At 35.8% G+C, this 13,671-nt stretch overlaps 1 protein-coding gene across 1 annotated transcript in view; it reads right to left on the bottom strand.

Moving 5' to 3' along the window:
* LOC117419416 (calcium/calmodulin-dependent protein kinase type 1D-like) overlaps positions 1-13,671 on the bottom strand; it is a 101,358-nt gene that overhangs the window by 86,915 nt on the left and 772 nt on the right. The window lies entirely within an intron of this gene.

Here is a 13,671-nt window from a genome sequence, read left to right as displayed (position 1 = left end):
ACAGTACAAATGGGGAGCCAACTCCAGGACCGCGATATGTCCAAATCTGCAGTATAGCAAGGGGCGATATAACAAGGGGTTGGTGTACCAATACTAATACTAATGCTAACAACAACAACCACCACCACCACCACTACAATAATAATAATAATAATAATAATAATAATAATAATAATAATAATAATAATAATAATAATAATAATAATGATGCATCTTGAAGTGAGGCATGATCCAAATGCTCACAATTCAGGTTTGTGACTCAACATGACTGTAGCATTCATATAGTCACTGTTACCTAAAGATATTTATACATGAAGCATTCTGAGATCTATTTTAATGTGGTAAAAGGCTAATTCAGCTTGCTACTAGAAGGAATAATACACTTTCGAGCCCCCGACATGAGAATAAAATTCTGACTTAGTCTTTCACAGTTCTGACTTAGAATGCTGTGTCCTTTCACAATTCTGATTTAGAATGCTGGGTCCTTTCACAATTCTGATTTAGAATGCTGTGTCCTTTCACAGTTGTGCTTTAACTCTGCTTTACCTCACAGGAAAGGTTAAAAACTAACAGGGACGTGGCTACTGTAAGGGATGAATTCAGGTCACAGCATTTTATATTATCGTATCCTTAGGCAGAAGGATAACTCAATTTTCCCATTCTCCCTGCTAGTAACAATAATCCATCCCTCTTATCAACTAATAACTAGCAGTGACATAACAGCATGTCACAATCACCATGAAAATAAATATACAGCACAGCCATGCTGCCATGGTAGTAAACAGCACATTAAGTAGAACGACAAGGGGGCTCCTGTAGTGCAAACCACTGTTTTTCTCAGACTTGCATATGACACATTTTTCGACGAAAAGCTCTTGCCACTGTATTTTTTTTTAGTGTTAGTATTATTTAATACACCACCATTGCATGTTTTAGTTATGGATGAGTTACATTTTATTAGCGCTATCAGTATTATCACTTGCCCCCTTTTCATTCTACTAAAGATTTTGTACTTATAGCAGATACTACAGAAGCAACACTATGTACGAAAAGCTCCTGATGATTCCTGGAAACTAATTACTCATACTAGTTATAGTTCAAGCTTACTCCAGTGGACTAGCAGCGATCATTGACCTACAGCAAAAGAACCAAGATGCAGCAGTTTATCTACAGTAATGTGTTTGATATATTTGCATATCCTGAACAACCTAAATTCTCAGCAAATAAAATGCTACTAGAGCTAATAGGAGGTAATAAAAAGCATCTGAATACATTAGTTAGCACTCCTTTGAACGGATACTTTATATCCACATTTTTCTAATATTTAGTTTCCAGTTTAATGTATGTGTGCTCACTATTTTTTCAAGCCATTCTCTGTGGAATCTGTACCCTGTTATAAAATCACAGTAGTTTACTTAAACTCAGTCATTCTGTCCTTCAACTTTATTTATATGTTATCCATGATGAGAATGCCAGAGTCATTTTAATCCACCAGGAATCCTGGAGGTTTTGAAAAGGTAACATTCTTGGTACATCATTTTTTAAATTTGATAAACCAGCTATCCAGAAAGAGCTTTCTCAGATGATGACTCAACTGCAGATTAACTGCATTTGAATTCTGATTCTGATTCTGAAACTCATTATCATTCTAAGGTTAAGTTCCATTGTGAAAATTCAACCTTGAAAAATTATAGTACCAAAAGTACATTCAAATTGAAGCGCCTACATTGTCCATCACAGAACCATTGTAAAAGCTAAGTAAACCAGTATATTTGCATAATAGATTTTTACAGTGCTTTACCATGCTTACAGTATACAGCAGAATCCCTTTATTTAAAAAAAAAACCCTATAGGCCTGAGTAAAAGATCCATAATAGAGAACTGGTAGAGTCAGCTAGTTTCTAGAGCTGGTCAAATGAGGGAGTTTACTGTATTACACTGTACTGTACTGTAAACACTGTATTAATTACAGTGTTTACAGTACATGGTTAATCATGGTTTTACTTACATGGGATTTTTTTAATACAAAAAAGACACAGTGAGAAAAAAATACCTATGTTAAAATAAAAATAAAACCATTGTCCTCTTATAGGTCAGACAATAAACAGTTGCTTTGCTTTTTAACAAAAACATAGTAAAAGAATACTGCAGTAGCAGTTAACTGGCTGCGGAATACCCCTAGTCTAGACTAAGACAAAACAGTAACATTGTCCCCTCTGTGTGATGGGTGCAAGATTTCCATGGTCTTCACAGGTCATCTGCTCAGCAGCACAGAGTAGACCCTTGAGCAGACATGTCCAAGAGAACCTCAAGCAGTATGTAATACAGTATCTCCAGTGATACAGCCTCAAGTGCGAGAGACCAGCTGCAGTCTGTACTGTACCATGTTCAAGGACATCACTTTGAATACTACCAAGACACATTGCTATAGCAGCTGTTTTAAAGGCCCTTAGAATATCTTTGTCCACAGACAATTCAAGTTGTATAATAAAATACAACATTCTCAAGTTCACTACCTAGTTACAGAATGCAGCTCCTAATAACCTATTTCTTATAAATATACTATATGCCTAGTCAGTTTAAAAGGGAACAAATGCCCTACTCCCACCACAGTCGTTCTGCATTCATAGACAAGTGATGCATTTGTGAGCTGGCTCATTAAATTGAAAATATTTGAACAGCCGATTATAGTCTATTCAGGGATAACAAGGTAGTCAGTAGACTTTTTGTAACTTTTTTTTCTATCCACAAACATCAATATAAACTCAAACATCACTCAATCATGGACTAAGGCACTAGCTGAAACATTTGTTTAATTTATTTTTAAGTTTTACCTATTCACGAACAAAAGAGCAAACCATGAACACCGCAAAAAAAAGCTAATTGTTACCTCAAAGAGGTCACTCAAAAACTTTTCATTGATTTGAACAGCAAAATTCTCCCTGAAGCAAGACTTGACAACTGATAGAAATTAAGGACTCACTTCAACTAAACAAAACTGAAACATTAAATTGTTCATCAAGGAACCAAAGAAAATCGAAGTAATTTCATTTTCAGTCTTTTCTATTCATGTTATACTATGCTTACACAGTATTATATTACTGTACTATAAATAGCTAGGACTGCTGTATTTGTATTTCCACTAACAATAATCCAATGAAAGCAGAAAGAAATACAGAAGAAGAGTTTCAAAGACCAGGAGACCATTAGCATTTAGTTAAGATTATTAATCAGGATTTAGATAATATGTTCTGTTCTAAAAGCAGCACACGTAAACAAGAGGGAGAGAGAGTCAGAGAGAATAAGGTAGGTTTAAAGCACTGAAATTAGCCTCCCAAGCCCCACAAGCCACAGTGGCTGTGTGGCAAAGTGGTTAATAGTGTGCAGTAATGCAGCAGTGATCAATGATCTGACAAACAACGGTAATCCAGGTGCAATGTTATTTTATTTGTACAATCCAAAGTCTGATGACAAACAACAGTAAACAATAACAATGAGAACAGGCAGTACAGCGGCGTGTATTGCTCTGTTGTAATCCACGGGTTGGTCCCAAAATAATGACAGTCCCGTTTCCTAAACACCCACACGTAACACAAAACACAAACACAAGTCCACAGCGAGTCGTTTAGTGCTTGCAGTGTAAATACATTTTATCGTGAAACAAGTGCAGTGATGTCTGTCTAATAATAACAAACAGTAATTCTTTAGACACGACAGAACAAAACAAACAAAACACTCACGATTACAATACACGGTCTCCTTCCAGTTCAGCTTTAACCATACAAAGGAACAGATCACTTTGCTACGCCCATTTTTGTACTATCAATCATCACCCATTGGTTAACTAGTGCAACCGCTCCTCCAATCCGTGGCTGCTACGTCATTTCCCTTCGGGGTCGATGATTTAGTGTATCGTAGCTCCGCCCCCTTTCTAGATGACCGACTTCCTTCTAACCCTGGGAATGAATCCAGGGCACTCTGTTCCTTTTACACAGTGCCTTCACAGGTCGGGTGAGAGATTTATCACCAAGAATCATTCTGTCTCTGTCACAGGCTGTCATTAGCATCTACAGCAACTGCCTCTGCCCATCACTATATATGTGTAAAAATAGCATTAAAGAAGAAATAATGTTGAGTCAATTGTTTACTGGGGTCTGTATTTTTTAAATCTAGGATTAATGTGATAACTTGCCTTAGCCACACTTGAAGCGTGTGTCAATGCATTATCAAGCCTTTCACAGAGACAGTACAAGGTGAGTGAGGGCATGACTCCCTGTTAAAACGCTAAAAAGCAGAGAAACCCCTCTCCCCTCATCAGATGCTTAAATTGTAGTAATTCCTTTTAAACACCAGGGGTGTTCTTGGAGTGGGGCTCTAATATACCTCATAAAATAGAGTTAAATTCAACCCCTACATTTTGTGGGATCACAATTTGCTACAGAATTATACACAAACTTTTTGATTGTGCAGTGAATGAAAAAAGTGGCAATGGGTATCACAGAGATTATAGGCTGAACAGGAAGCTTTTCAACTTGATGGTCTTAAAATCGAATAATTTACACCAGTGTAAAGATTTATATTTTTTATAGACTAATACTTTTTTTTAAAGAAATCCTGGTGACTCCACTGCACAGTACTAAAGTGAGAATTATCATAAAGTGAAGACAGAAAACAAGAACATAACATATTCCTCTGTTCTTTCCTTTCATTGTGTAACAGAAGAGGATCAATAGGTAATAACATCAAAGTGCTTTCTGATAATAATGCTACACAATTTAATGTTGTGGAAGTTTGGCCAATTGCTTTGCAATGCACAGGAGCCTGATTTTGTCATCCAGTGAAATTTCATAATGCACCCTGAGCAGTGTTTCATAATGTACACTGAGCAGTGTTTCATAATGCACCCTGAGCAGTGTTTCATAATGCACCCTGAGCAGTGTTTCATAATGCACCATGAGCAGTGTTTCATAATGCACCCTGAGCAGTGTTTCATAATGCACCCTGAGCAGTGTTTCATAATGCACCCTGAGCAGTGTTTCATAATGCACCCTGAGCAGTGTTTCATAATGCACCCTGAGCAGTGTTTCATAATGCACCCTGAGCAGTGTTTCATAATGCACCCTGAGCAGTGTTTCATAATGCACCCTGAGCAGTGTTTCATAATGCACCCTGAGCAGTGTTTCATAATGCACCCTGAGCAGTGTTTCATAATGCACCCTGAGCAGTGTTTCATAATGCACCCTGAGCAGTGTTTCATAATGCACCCTGAGCAGTGTTTCATAATGCACCCTGAGCAGTGTTTCATAATGCACCCTGAGCAGTTTTTTTCAAGACAAAAGATGGTGGCTTTTCGCTCTACTTTTATTATGACTAGCCAATAGAAGGTAACAAAGCAGTAAGAGGAATCAGAAAGCAAACCCAACAGCAATGAAAATGGCTGAATTAAAGCAGAATAGAAGTTACTATACCCAATGTAATTGATAAAGAGCGGGGCTATGGGGGGCTGCTGTAGCTGGAACATTTCACAGGCACTATTTTTTAATTCTCAAAGTTAATAGAAATCATTCATATTCTTCTTTGAATTGCTCAGTTATTTTATAGCTGTGTAAAACCACAATGTGTCCCTTTCCTGTCCTGAGGATGCTAGTTTTCCCAACAGGATCAGCTTTCTCATTCCCATGCCCCTATCACTTGGTACGAAATGTGATATTCTCAGTTTATTGTTATTAAGCAACAGTAATAGTATTGCAATGAATCACCACTAGCTATGTATGTTGTGTCATTCCAAACTGCACAAGATCCATTTTACTTGTACTTAAGGTTAAAGAGTAAGTAGTGGGGTTCCAAAAAATATAGCGTTACACATCGCCACGTGTTTCTATAACTGTTTAAATAACGTAGTGTACTGATAGTGTAAGGATTATTGACAATGTTGTCAAACAGGTAACACACCAGTAACAATCTATGATGTGGTACGGAACTCAAAAGCCAGAGCACTTGTTCTTATGTTTTTTTTTTGTTTTTTAATAGCTCTTCCTGCAGTGATTTAGATCTCAAATCCCAGTGCACTAGTGGCCATCTTAAAAAAAAAGGCTTTGAAACAGACTTTAAAGTTATATGTGTAAAAAGTTGTCAGGATGTTAACAATGAAAAGAAGAATTACAGGTATATTATTTAAACACTTGTAGCAACACATGGGCACGTATAACGCTATATTTTTCGGAAGCCCGCCACTTACTCTTTAAAAGGCACTAGTCAGCAGGTAGCCCAATATGCTTAGGAAGTAGTTTAACTTACTGTAATTGGTTGGTGCCATCATATGTAATTATAAGTACTTTTTTGTGTTTCCAGTAATCTGGAAATGTTTCTACAGGAGAAGAGGTCACTGTGTAGGCAATGTACACTGCATGACTTGCTTCAATAAGCCACACAGTGTGCATTGTTGTCAAATAACGCACACCTCGGGCGCACTGTGAGGCTGCACTTTTAAACTTTGTATTCACTTGTATTGAATGATTGCAGTGCAAAATCACTATAGAGCTGTAAAAAAAACAAATTAAATGTTAATTCGTTTTTGAAGACATTGAAATGTATTTTTGTTATTTATTCATTTTTATACTAAAGTGTGTATTTATTTCTGTAAATTGAGTTTCAGTGCCCACAGCATTTGTCACTGCAGTCTGGGGCTCCACAGTCTACCGCGCAATTCTATTTTCTATGCGTTTGAATAATAAGTGTTGTTTGAGTGTTTGAATGATTATCAATTATCCATGTCACCTTATTGAAATGAATAGGGGGACCATGTTTGCCATGCTACAATAATAATACTCGTTTGATAGAATTTGTATTTCAATACATAAGATAATGTGATCTATTTTAATAATCTAAACAGTGACACATCTATAGCATCGTATAGAGCATACCTGGTAATCTTGCCTTGCAAGATTAGGTTCAGCCTCTGTGGTTACGATACCTGAGGATCAGTCTACTAAGGGGACAAAGTGCAAAGGAATGTAAATAGTGACCACAGGTTCACAAAATATATTTAGTGCTGCCTTGAAACTGAGAACTACATGATCCACCCCTTGATGCTGGATTTCACTGAAGAATAAACCTCATCTCCTCCCCTAATGAAGAGGGCCGCTGGAGAGATCAGGCAGATTAGTCCGTCCACACAATCCATCTGAAAAGCCTGATAACATGAAAAATTGCATTTTAGTGGAACCAATGCCACAAAATGCTCATGGGTCACAGCAACACGTTTGCTTAGTTTGTAGCTAACCTGTGTGTGGTTACAGTTGCTGCAGCAACTTAAAGGTCATATTTCATCTGTGAGTAATGACTTCAGTTTAAATCTTGCCAAAGTAAACAGACAGTATTATCACTCAAAAACATTCTGGTGTAACCACGGATGCCTCGCATGCGAACAGCTTTTGGTGCTCCCAGGCTTCAGTTGTCAGCGTGTTTCAAAACAGCCATCTAGAAAACAGCCATCTAGAAAACAGCCATGGAGTCTGTTCTTTGGTAGAAACTATTTTCTTTTTTTTTTTAAGTACTTTTTTTGGAAAATACAAATGACACATTACAAGAGGAGAACATAAATGAACCCAGTTTGTGTTTTTTTTTTTCTTTTTCTTAGCCTACCCCATTTAATAATTCAATTTCCAATAGCTCTATTTTGAAAGTGCAGAAGCATTGTGTCTAAACATATTAAATCTCATCTCAAGAGTCCTTCAGCTCTTTAAGATATAATTTAAATGCCATTATAATACAAATAAAAAAAGATATAATTTATATTATCCACGGCATTTTATTGTGTAAATCAGATTACTCACCCCTACAAAAATAATAATAATAATTTTTTGTTTTAGTATTTCCCTGACATTTGACAAGTCTCTCATACTCACTAATGCTCATACAGCTATACTGAATTCCTCGTAGGTCTGTCTGAAACCTTTTTTTTTCTTTCTCTGGCTAAGAAATACTTATTTTTCTTCAGTATTTGAGAAAACACTATGAAATAATGTTCTATAACTGAGTTCTCTAAGTGTACTATCAAGTACCCTTGGGATTTGTAAAAATCAGTTGGCAAACCAAAGACTCCCAGAACTCTAACTTGTCAATAGAAGAGGATTCAATATTTCCTAATAAAACTTTTCGATCAAATTAGTCAAATGTCTCCTGGGATTCCTGTGGTTCAGTTTTCATTATAAGGATGTAGTGAAATACTTTCACTGTGAACACATCTCTTCTTTATTTTATTATTTGCTCTGTTATTTGCTATATATATAGGTGGAACCAAAAGAACGGCAACACAATGACTTACCAAAGATAAGTACAGCTTGGGAACTGATTTTCCCTGCTTTCCCATCAAGCCCTGACCTAAATAAATGAAGCATGTGTCAGGTTAATATGTAGCTAACATTACTATCCAGAAGCCAATGTCACTGGCTGATAAATATGGTTGGAATCAGACCAGAAAACAATGTCTCCAGTCAGAACAGCATAAAACAAGGGACAACTATAGACTAAGCTCTATAACTAGTCCACAAAAACTGTAAAAGGAAATTAAATTTGCCATGTGTATTATACCTTGTCAGAGACTTAAATGAAATGCAGACCGTTATTACAGGTCATTTTCACCAGCCATTACAGATAAATGTGGTGGAAAGGGGATGTGAAAAAGCAACAACTTGGACTTCAAGCACGACTTACAGAATGAAGCATTAATGACGGGTCTGTAAACCATATGCACCACTGTAGTGCAATTTTGAGTACCATATGAGGAACCAATTTATTTACATCTTTATCAAGATTCTTTATAAACAGTAAAAGAGAAAACTTTCCATATCTTCATCTGAGCTTTTATGTAAACCTCTGTCAGCACAGCTCTTCTTGCTAGAAAATAATAATTTCACTTGAAACTCTGAGCATTTACTGACATTAAATACTGACAACAACAATGGTGATAATGGCAAGTAAGTTGTTTATTTATCTATGTCATTTGCAATAAAATAATTGCTCAATCATGAAATGATGTGGGATGATATAACAGATTATAAATGGAACAGATCAATGTCTTTTAAAAGTACTTAGTATACTAATACAATGACTATTTAAATCTATTTCGACAAGATATAAAGACATAATGGTTTAAGGTTCTCAGAAAACACAAACAACAATGGTGAAACAGGCTGATCATCTTCTTTTAATAAGGAATAAAAGCCCATGTTTATGCAAACACATATCTGACATTTTTACCAGCCTGTGAAAACAGTGTTCTTCACATGGATTAAATAAGGTCCAAATATATATTTTAATACTGCCACAGAGGTGTGGATTAGTATAGAATACATATTTGCTAATATTGATCTGAGAATACAGAATGAAAGGTTGAACAGCAACCATATATTTTTTCACATTCTTTATAAATGGGTTCAGTATGCAATCAACGTACATGTTTTTTTTTTAACTTGCACTTGTATGTGTTTCTCTTGGTTGACTGTGAGGATATCATTTCATCTTTGCTCACCTTTATAAGAGTTAATCAATAACAATATACTGTGATGAGTCTATAGATATTAAGAACGCAGAAAAAAGTAGTTTCACTAAAATGCATCTTTGATTCGTTTGAATATTTTATTCTCGATATTCCCCATGCACATTTATGCAGATTATTAATTGCAGTTTGGATAGGATTTTTTAATATTAAAATAACCACACAAATAAACTAAGATTATTGAAAATATTAAATCAAACAACCTTTATCAAGCCATTCAGATGTGTGCAGAGCTCAATAGGGTTGTGTAGATTATCCTGCAAATGTACCCGATTTAACAGCATATGTATACTGTAGAATGATGGATTCCACTTATATTTTAAACAACAGGTAATAGTCCTGGCGATGTTAAAAAGCAATAAAAATTGAAAAAATGAGAATTCTATAAATTAACTTTCTGAGGAGGGAAAGAATGTGGTATAATTATATTTAACACTACAAGGCACAGAAAATGTTTCTTCAAATCATCTGGTTTATATTTTCTATATAGTGGTCTGTGGGTTGATTTTCATGATCAGTCTAACTTTGTCCTCTTCACCAGATAAGTTATACTAATGTACTGGATCTTCTGATTAGTGCGTTGCAATTGGGACTAGGTGTGTTCAGTTTGTTGGGATTTTCTAGTCCTGAAGTTAGTGCACTTGAAGTGGACTCAACCACTTGTACTCTTGTATGAAACATAACAGGTCTCATGTGGCTGAAAATCTGATCATGTTTTTCCCTGCAGCACTAAAGACTTACATGATGAATAATTAAGAATAGGTCTACAGTAAGACACATCCTATTGCAAACTGAGCAGAGAGTACCCACTGATTTAATTAGGCACACTGGATACTCAAAACAAATATAACACTGTACTGTTACTCTTCTGAAATATTCTACCATGTTCACTCACAGGAACACTACAAAATATACATCAAATGTACAACTGAACCAACAATTGATGTCATAACAATACTACCCCAAAATCTACAGCCGTGTGACAGTTTCAGTCAGACTGAGGTTAAAGGGAAGACCTCGCAACCCTCCACATAGCTACTGCTGTAGTTCTAACCACAAATGCAGCCATAAGCAAAACCACCACTAGTTATAAAGTTGAAAATACTGTTACTGTAGTGCTAAAAGCAGCACACAGTAGATAATTGCTAAATACAGCAGTAGTGTTATTATCATATTCTACACAGTAATAGCTAAGAGTCCGCAAATAAGTGCTATTATTTGTTAATAAATATTCATACATACATTATACCCTTTAAATGTGTGCATATATATATATATATATATATATATATATATATATATATATATATATATATATATATATATATATATATATATATATATATATATATATACAGACGTGCTCAAATTTGTTGGTACCCTTACAGCTCATTGAAATAATGCTTCATTCCTCCTGAAAAGTGATGAAATTAAAAGCTATTTTATCATGTATACCTGCATGCCTTTGGTATGTCATAGAATAAAGCAAAGAAGCTGTGAAAAGAGATGAATTATTGCTTATTCTACAAAGATATTCTAAAATGGCCTGGACACATTTGTTGGTACCCCTTAGAAAAGATAATAAATAATTGGATTATAGTGATATTTCAAACTAATTAGTTTCTTTAATTAGTACCACACATGTCTCCAATCTTGTAATCAATCATTCAGCCTATTTAAATCTAGAAAAGTAGTCACTGTGCTGTATGGTATCATTGTGTGCACCACACTGAACATGGACCAGAGAAAGCAAAGGAGAGAGTTGTCTGAGGAGATCAGAAAGAAAATAATAGACAAGCATGGTAAAGGTAAAGGCTACAAGACCATCTCCAAGCAGCTTGATGTTCCTGTGACAACAGTTGCAAATATTATTAAGAAGTTTTAGGTCCATGGAACTGTAGCCAGCCTCCCTGGGCACGGCCGCAAGAGGAAAATCGACCCCAGATTGAACAGAAGGATAGTGCGAATGGTAGAAAAAGAACCAAGGATAACTGCCAAAGAGATACAAGCTGAACTCCAAGGTGAAGATACGTCAGTTTCTGATCGCACCATCCGTCGCTTTTTGAGCGAAAGTGGGCTCCATGGAAGAAGACCCAGGAGGACTCCACTTTTGAAAGAAAAACATAAAAAAGCCAGACTGGAATTTGCTAAAATGCATATTGACAAGCCACAATCCTTCTGGGAGAATGTCCTTTGGACAGATGAGTCAAAACTGGAGCTTTTTGGCAAGTCACATCAGCTCTATGTTCACAGACGAAAAAATGAAGCTTTCAAAGAAAAGAACACCATATCTACAGTGAAACATGGAGGAGGCTCGGTTATGTTTTGGGGCTGCTTTGCTGCGCCTGGCACAGGGTGCCTTGAATCTGTGCAGGGCACAATGAAATCTCAAGACTATCAAGGCATTCTGGAGCGAAACGTACTGCCCAGTGTCAGAAAGCTCTGTCTCAGTCGCAGGTCATGTGTCCTTCAACAGGATAATGACCCAAAACACACAGCTAAAAGCACCCAAGAATGGATAAGAACAAAACATTGGACTATTCTGAAGAGGCATTCTATGAGTCCTGATCTGAATCCTATCAAACATCTATGGAAAGAGCTGAAACTTGCAGTCTGGAGAAGGCACCCATCAAACCTGAGACAGCTGGAGCAGTTTGCTCAGAAAGAGTGGGCCAAACTACCTGTTAACAGGTGCAGAAGTCTCATTGAGAGCTACAGAAAACGTTTGATTGCAGTGATTGCCTCTAAGCGTTGTGCAACAAAATATTAGGTTAGCGGTCCCATCATTTTTGTCCATGCCATTTTCATTGGTTTTCTTATTTACAATATTATGTTGAATAAAAAATCAAAAGCAAAGTCTGATTTCTATTAAATATGGAATAAACAATGGTGGATGCCAATTACTTTTGTCAGTTTCAAGTTATTTCAGAGAAAATTGTGCATTCTTCGTTTTTGGTGGAAGGGGTACCAACAAATTTGAGCACGTCTGTATATATATATATATATATACACACACATATATCATACCATATATGTGTTTTTAAATGTATTACCATTTCAGTATTCACGGATATACAGCACATTTAATAAAGCTAACAGCATATTAGCGGTTGGTGCAGTCTCTAAGCAAGCCTTAGTAAGACGGTATTTCTTTTTTGAGACAAGTATAATATCTTCCCCCTGAAACATTTGGTTTAATATTATTAACAGCAAATATTTAACAAACTCATTGTTTACAGGGGGCGATCAGTGCATATCTCTACTGCATCTCTAGTGGTTATTTTATACTGGCTTCATTGTAGAAATCCCACCAAGCTCAGGCTTGCTCACAAGTGTGAAAATCGTATTGTATTTTACACAGTATCTTATAATATATAAGATATATATGTTGTCTGTGTGTGTATGTGTGTAAATACACATAATTAAATAGTATAGCTCATTTTAATATGAAGTCATCTCTGATACAAACTATCTGATGCAAATCAATAGCTTCTATACATTATATATATGTTAAATATTATGCAAATTCAGAGGGTATAAAGTTTGTATTTAAGAGGTGGATATCTTTAGAAATGTCTGACTTTAAGAGATGTCTAACCCAAGAATACATATATATATATATATATATATATATATATATATATATATATATATATATATATATATATATATATAGGGCTTAAATGGGGCTTCTTCATTAACCGTGCATCATGATTTTGCTGTACATTGTTGGAGCGTTTGACCACAGACTAATATTTACTAATGGAATTGGTTACATTCTGGAGCGTTCCACTTATGAAACCCAATGAGCTTTCTGCTTACAGCTTGGGCTCAGTAACAAACCTCAACCAGCTGCTAATTAAGTAACGTCCCTGCAAAGTGTTAAATCAAATTAATCGCCCGGCAAAGTCATTGTTCCCTTTTTTCTTTAAAACATTAACAACAAATATATAAAAGTTTTTTTTTTTTTTGTTTGTTTTTTTACATTTGGAAAAACGTGCAAGACTGGTGGAAACTGGAAAGCCAGTAATAGTGTAACTGACTTTCCAGTTTTTGTACTTTTGTTACGTATGTTCTGTGCAAGTGGCACAGAAAATATAGTTGCTTTATTA

Source organism: Acipenser ruthenus, chromosome 14 (assembly GCF_902713425.1).
Source record: "Acipenser ruthenus chromosome 14, fAciRut3.2 maternal haplotype, whole genome shotgun sequence".
NCBI classification, from domain to species: Eukaryota; Metazoa; Chordata; class Actinopteri; order Acipenseriformes; family Acipenseridae; genus Acipenser; species Acipenser ruthenus.
Note: the sequence above shows the minus strand (reverse complement) of the source record. Positions and strands in the feature narration are given on the sequence as shown.